Here is an 8,126-nt window from a genome sequence, read left to right on the forward strand (position 1 = left end):
GAATATCCACCGAAGATGTGGATAAAATGAAATTTATAATGTTCTTATTTATTGCTTCAATTTTCTTTGATTTAGTAATTGCATCTCGTTAACATACTCCAACAAAAATTAATAATTACATCTCATTTATTGCTTCAGTATTGTTTGATTTAGTAATTGTTTCGGATGTTGTACTTTTATGAAGGTATAGAACATCTAACAACCAAACATCATTTCTAATTACCTCAAAAATACATATAAATACTAAATCAACCGTAGATCAATAATTCCATAATTGTGGAAAAATAAGATCCGAGGAAAAAGAACCAAATTTATTCAAAGCCCTATAATGAAATAAACTAAAATCAAAGTTGAATCCAACCTGTGCCAGGGGATCGTGATGCGATAAATGGTGATCGGTGTTAGGGTTAGAGAGTGGGAGGAGAAAGGGATTAGAGAGAAATTATTCATGATGATCCAAACGAAAATAGAACAACAAAGAACGAGAGAAGAGAAGCGGTTATCTATTAGGTAACATAAATAAAATCGCAGAAAGGGAGTAATCAATTGTCACGTGTTATGGACCTTTATTGAAGAGAGAGTTGAAGCGATTGTGTGAAGAATTTCCAGCGACTTGATGGAAGGTGTTTATCACCGTGACAAATATCGTAATCATTCAGAAACATTTTGTGCCAATTGCAAGGATTAGGGTAAAGCTTGTTGTGGTATAATATAAGAGAAGCAAGAACGATTATAGGGTAGGAAATTGAAGACACATAAAATTGATGTTGCCCTGGTATGAGATGAGAAGGGGAGGTCGTCTGGAGGGGAATCAGAGAATTATCTCTTGAAGAAATTTCATAGTTCATTGGGGAACATCGGCGGTAACGATTGGCAATGAAACGGTGAAACGGATACGACACAGTAGAACATGAGCCATTATGAATCGACGTTGGTGTCAATGGAATCGTTTCACAACGCAGTTGACGTGGCGTCCAATAAAGCCTGTAAATTTGATTTTGCTGGTAGGAGAATAAAAGGGCTTTTATATATAATATACTAGGTAAGTTCCGAGGCCCGTGCTTAGCACGAGACGAGAAAGGTAATTTGGACCTTTTAAAAAGATTAAGACAAAATGTTATGATTACATGGATCTTCTATAGTGTGATGCCTTGAAATTTGAATGGTGAATGCTCTTAATATAATATGGAATATGATTGTGTTGTCAATAAAGAAATCTGGTTCGTTATATGATAGGTTAAAAATAAAGTATGTTATCAATATCGATAAAAAGAGTAAAGAATATTGGAACCAAATATGTTGTTATTTTTTTTGGTAAGTAAATAGAAATGCATTGCTATTATGGGTAACATAATGAAATTACATTGTTATGCAATGTAAAAATAAAAATAAAATTTCTATACTAATAAAAGAATAACTTTAATCTTTTTGTGCTATGTGTTACTATAATACAACTACACATTAATATTATGACATGTGTCAATGAGATATATTATGCAAATTACTATCACAATTAATGAGGTTAATGTTTTAAATAATGAAAAGTGATTCGTACACAACAATTTTTATCAATACACAACAATTCATATTTTATAAAGTTGTATAATACAATACTTTAATGCATAAATTGTTGTGTATGGAAAAAATTTGTTGTGTACGAATCAGTTTCCTTAAATAATAGATTTTAAACTTTTTATAGAAACATTTACTTTTTTAATTTTATGTTAAATTTGAAGTTATAACTAACTTTAAAATTTTGGTATATCTCTTAATTAATAGTTTATTTAAAATAATTGATAAATAATTATGAATTTTTGCTATGAAAATTGAATTAAATTTATAATCATGATTTCCACGGGTATACGAAATTAGGTTTCTCTATCTTTTATCCGCATGATCCCATTAGCAATTCTTATTTCTTAATATATGTAACAACTTTAAAGAGGGGTACCAAAACGATGCTTTTTTCAATTAATAAAAACGGTATGCAAACGAGCAACTTATCTATGTGATGTGTTCGTCTAGAATGCAGGGGAGATACATGTCTAGTCAAACTATCACATGAAACTGACTGTTACAAAGAACATAATAGAACATTTACTAAACTTTACTAATTTTCCATTAAATTCCTTAATGGAAAGCCAAAATAAATTGAGTTTTAAGAAAATAATATTTACATGCTCTTTTACAACCTTTACATGCACAAAAAAGAATATGCAAAAACTTTGAAAATGAACTTGTAGAAACAAATATTTACATGTATAAAAACAAATTCGTAAAAAACTTAGAAAATAAGCCATACTTTAGTTTTCAATACCATTCCATAATATAAATAAAACATTCTGTGTGAATCAAATTTGAAAAAACGAACATTTACATGCTCTTTTACAACCTTTACATGAATAAAAACAAATATATATAAAAAAAAAATTAGAAAGTGAATTTGTAAAAGAATAAATTGCAAAACAAATAATCTTTAAAATTCTTATGTTGCTTATACCATATGTCATATAGTTCGTATGGACTACTCTCCTAAAAAATGTCATGTTAATCTCCAACCCACTTCCAAAAAAAAAATTACATATTCTTAACAAAAAAACACTTTATAAAAACGAATTTCTAAAAAAAGGGTCAATTATAAAACTAAAAAAAAACATGAGACCAAATTTGTTCAATACCATCCATCAAGTTCTTAAAAAATGTGCAATAATAACTTGTTATATATCTTTTAAAAGTCTTTTTTTTTACACAAGGGTTAAAAAAATTACAACAGATAAATATATATATATATATATATATATATATATATATATATATATATATATATATATATATATATATATATATATAAGACAAATACTTTCGTTATTTTATATTGATTAGACCATGATATGATTTTTTTTACCATTTAAAAGGGCAGTTTTCCTATATAAAGGAAAAATCCAGAAAACCACAACGTGATTTAACCATTTTGATTGCCTAATCACTATAAAAGTTACTTATGTTGGTACATTGATAAAATTATGAAAGTGACAATGACTTTCTTTATTTACCCTATAAAGTACCAATGAATGAGTTATACATACCTAATAACATACAATATCATTCAAGAATTATTTGTTTCATTATTTCAAGAGAAAATAGAAACTTTGATGCCATCGCATAGCTTGCTGAGTAATAGAGTTGCCAATGCTTCACTTTCAACATCATCATCAACATTAACAACTATTAAAAGGGGATTTATTATGGGGAACAACAATAAATACGTTAACTAATAATCATATACTTACAGAGTAAATGTGAAATTGGAATACTGATCACACTGTTAAGCTCATTCAAGGGAATATAAGTAACAATAGAAATAATTATGGTGATTGGTGAACAATATAAAATTGCTTACCTTAAGGTGGAAAGCTCACCATGTATTAGTGCAACAAAATCATTGATAGAAAAGAAACTGAAATTACAATGCCAATAAAATGTTGCAGTCGTGGAATGTCACGGGGAATAGGAATTTGTGTTACTAAAGCATTTTCTTACTCTCTAGTCTCCAAATAAAACCTTTTTTGTTGGACTTGATAACATGAACACAACGCTGATGCAGATGGAAGCAACAATCATATGGACAATCATGGCTAGTCCACTAAAAATGAATCTGTGGAATGATGAGGAAATTACAACTATACCAATAAAAAAGAACATGTTATTACTAATTGGATACATTTTTATAGTAAAAGGTTGTAACAGGAAGAAATGAACGTATGACACTAATAGACAAACTAAATTTGTTCTGTTTGTTGCACACCATAGAGCCATTTACATAGTTGGCTATGAGTGCACTGAAGGCCAAGTTTTGTTGTGTTTTAGGATATGTTCAATGCTCTACTTCCAACCATAATTGATGCATGATCCCTGATAGAAAGGACAACAAAAGAATTGCTAAAAAAATGAAGTAAACAAGGAACAAATTCAAGATAAGAATGCTTATGATTACTGGTTTCAAAATATAGAACACAAAATGGAATTTCAGAGAAGGAAACCTAATGGCACAAAAAATTGACCATACGTAATATGGTTATCTATATTTTCCCAAGCAAATAAACTTGTCCAAAAGCACAAAAAATTTAACAAGAGAAACTATCAGTACGACTGGTAGTAGTTGAAAATAGAAGAAAATGCCTCATACAAGATGGTCAATGTCTGTACCACAATAACAAACATATGAGAGAATACAAATTAGTAGAAACTAAAGTTCAACTAAAAATTTTCAATAATCAAACCATACCTGAATCCACAATCAAGTAATTCGTCATCCTCCTCCACTCAACATTGTCATTTATTTCTTTTTTAGATGATTACTTGAATCTGAAATTAACAGTTCCCAAAGTCTCTTGTTTCTACATCCACAAAGTTTCCTGTTTCTACATGTATGATTTTTTGCAAACGTAGGACTTTTATAGAAAAAATAACTTAAGGAAATCAAACATCAGAACATGATAATTTAAGGACTAAGAGGAGTGCAGAGATAACCCCATAAAGAGAATTAAAATGAATATAAAAATGAAAACCACATACCAGTGGAGAGCAGATGATAGATGGAGCGAGCGTGGATGATCCAACATGTGACGTTGGGGGGAAACATAAAATCAACCCTTTTCCTCATCTGCTTTTTTGTATGGATTTAGAAAGAAACATCGACCGAAATTGATGGTGGAAGAAGGCGTGGTAGTGATCAATGAAACAGAAAAAACGACATCAATATAGAAAAACGGAATCGCTATTAGAAAGAGTGAGGAGGAAAAAGAGGGAAGCGGTGGTGGGAAACGGAGTCTCAAACACGGTTGGTGACGAATCGGTGTTGAATGAGAGTGGAACAGACGCCTCTTACAAAGAAGGGTTATGCGTCGGTCTGAATGCAGGTAACGTGGCGTCCTTGTAACCTTGTGAATTTGCTCTAGACGGCACGAGAATGGAAGGGCTTTTATTTATATATATATATATATATATATATATATATATATATATATATATATATATATATATATATATATATATATATATATATATATATATATATATATATATATATATATATATATATATATATATATATATATATATATATATATATATATATATACACATAATAGAACTAGGGTCCCGAGGAGAACAAAACTAAAAGTATTTAAGGGTTGGACATTGTCGTCAACCTGAACAGATATGTAATCATAGATAGGATCAATATAGCCTGATCAACTATATTCATTCGAGATATGACCGACATGTGTTTGGGAATGATGTGGTGTTGCAACAGAGTTGAAACTTACCGAAACACCAGTCAAGAGAACGCCAGGCCAAGTACATTACGTTAGAATACTATATGAGTATTTTAGTCCAGATAAATAACTTATGTGATAACTTAAAAGACCCTTGCGGATAGGTCTATAATCTTACAGGGTATATTCATAAAGTTTTATATATAATCAAGATCTTATAGACATAGAATCTGTGACCGACGCTTCACTATCCATTCCTTTTAAGGAAGTAGTGTTGAGGTGGGATCAATTATTCGAAGGTCTATTTGATTTTCAATTATATACAATACAAACTGGTGTACCTTGTACAATTATAGGAGGATTCCGTAAGGATCACCCCATAAAGTTACCTTAAAGTTCATAGGTTCTTTAGTCACTGTCATTCTCGCACGACAAGCCCAGATAAACGTAACCACTTCCTCATAGTAGACAACATAAGAGTTCAGGAGGAACAAGGACAAATTCATGAGAAGATTTCAAGGAAAGATCAGCCAAAGTAACCAAAACGTCTTACGCGTCACACTAATAAATATTAATTAGGTTAATTTATCAAGCGAGTGGAAACACTGCTCACATTACATGTGTTAGAATTATTTTCTTACATGCAGCTGGTAACAGTTATTCAGGAAACAGATATTCATTCGAGGATAGTTATTTCAAATTCATAGAGTTTATTTGGTATAGACTCATTTATGAATTGTTCCTAAAACCCTGTGGAAGTCAGGACCCGATACATCCAGAACTAGGATAACCTTGTCTTTTCAGCTTTCGGCTTGTGTCCGTTACTATAGATTTATTCCGTCTCATCTTTGTTTTCTTTTAGCAAAGATGCCTCCTCGCAGATCACCCAGACACGCTACTTCGATAACTCCCATACCTTCTCCACAAATGGATGCAGCAACTCTGAACGCTGCAGTGGTCGCGGCTGTGGCAACAGCCATGACACAATATCACCCCATCAGTACAAGTGGAGGTGAAACGCCTACTGATTCTACTCAAGGTGAGGTCCCTGTGCGCCAGGGAGAGTTCTCCTACAAGGACTTCACCAGATGCCAACCATTGTCCTTTAAAGGGACTGAAGGAGTCATTGCCCTCCTGCAATGGTTCGAGAAAACCGAGTCGGTTTTCGAAATCTGTCTATGCCCAGAAGGAAACAAAGTGAAGTTTGCTGCCTGCACCTTCGATGGCAAGGCCCTAACATGGTGGAACAGCCATGTTAAGTCACTGACCCTATTAGTGGCAAACTCAATAGGTTGGGAAAAATTAAAAGAGTTAATGCGGGAAGAATATTGCCCGTTAGGCGAGATTCAAAAGCTGGAACACGAGTTGTGGGATCTCACTATGGTCGGCTCAGACATAGTGACCTACACCGACTGGTTCAGTGAACTAGCAGCTCTATGCCCCGAGATGATTACCTCGGAGAGAAAGAAGATAGAAAGATACATTTGGGGTCTGACTGCTCCGACCCAAGGAAATGTGCTGTCTTCTAACCCAGCCACGTTCGATAGTGCTAAACGCTTGGCTCAGCGACTCATCGATCATGGAGTCTGCCACAGCGTAAAAGTCCCTATTCCCGAGTCATCAAGGGAAGAGGACTATAATCAAGAGTCGGAGGACAAGAGAAAGAAGAAGCAAACAACACAAGACACCCCGCAAGAGCAACGAGTGAGTACTATGTACGCCGCTACGACACCTACTGTTTCAGCATCTGCCAGTCATTATGCTGGAAACCTTTCGAAGTGTGGAAAGTGCAACTTTCACCACACCGGAATATGCCGAGAAATGCAGTGTCTGAACTGCCACAGAAAGGGACACACAGTCCGTTACTACAGGGCACCAGCTCAACCGATCTCCCAAGTCCTCGGAGCTGAAGAAAACCAATCCTGTTATGGCTGTGGTGAGAATGGACACAATCAGAGGGACTGCCCGATAATGAAGAACTCAGGAGCGGATGGACGTATTCTGATGATCACCGCAGGAGAATCTACCCCGGAGTCGTCGTCGAGTAGTGGTACATTTTCAAAATAATATTTACATTAAAAACTAATTTATATTCATATAAGATTAAAATTTGGGGATGACACTTAAAAGTAACTATAACAACTCACATGTTGAAATAGGTCGTAAAATTCAAAAGAAATAAAAGATCCCTTAGAGAAGCTATTATGACTCGCCAGATACATCAGGGTTGTGCGCAACTGAGATGTTGCAGACTTAGAGTGAGTGACTCCGCTTAGTTCCCCTTTCCTTAATTGGTTGAGGATTTGAGGCAGAGATGCTCAGTCGACTGCCTGGCTCATCTGAAGTATTCACAACTTGTATATGACGGGCGATGGTAGTGGTACCATGGGGGATCATGGTATAAAAGTATCCCTTCAGTAAGTAAAGCACTTTTATTTGTATGTATGCGCACATAGCGGTACGATACATAGGAGTGTTAATTTCAAAATAGAAAACAGGAAACTCGAGAACAGTTACAAGGAGTTCATTGTTGAACATACTAAGAGTACAGTACCAAGCATACCAGGGTTACATCGTTGTTTACCAGACGTTTCTTTCATTTGACCAAAACCTTGTTCGGTATAGAGTCTGTTGCTTTTCTTTCGTCATGAGTTGGCGTGGTCCTCACCATACTGAGTTCATATGTTTCTATCGCCTCGATCGGCAAGTTCTCGAAACTTTCGTCATTCGTATCGAAGGTCCGAACAAAACCCAAACTTTATCTTTCGCATTCTAAACCCCCAAAGTACTCGTGCGAAGAGTACTTTGTCCTCCGAAGCCTTATCGTCAGACGTCCACAGACCGTCACGA

General features: G+C 34.2%; 1 long non-coding RNA gene across 2 annotated transcripts; it reads right to left on the minus strand.

Annotated features, from left to right (window-relative positions):
- Positions 1 to 3,021: 3,021 nt before the first annotated feature.
- Positions 3,022 to 4,973, minus strand: LOC111878734 (uncharacterized). Of its 2 annotated transcripts, none has more exons than XR_002845862.3 (2): positions 4,286 to 4,973; positions 3,022 to 3,912 (listed from the first exon to the last, which is right to left on the minus strand). It is a non-coding gene; the product is annotated as an uncharacterized LOC111878734 (long non-coding RNA). The 2 variants fall into 2 exon arrangements; XR_002845863.3 differs by lacking the exon at positions 3,022 to 3,912 and adding an exon at positions 3,969 to 4,200.
- Positions 4,974 to 8,126: the final 3,153 nt, after the last annotated feature.

This window comes from Lactuca sativa, chromosome 5 (assembly GCF_002870075.4).
Source record: "Lactuca sativa cultivar Salinas chromosome 5, Lsat_Salinas_v11, whole genome shotgun sequence".
NCBI lineage: Eukaryota > Viridiplantae > Streptophyta > Magnoliopsida > Asterales > Asteraceae > Lactuca > Lactuca sativa.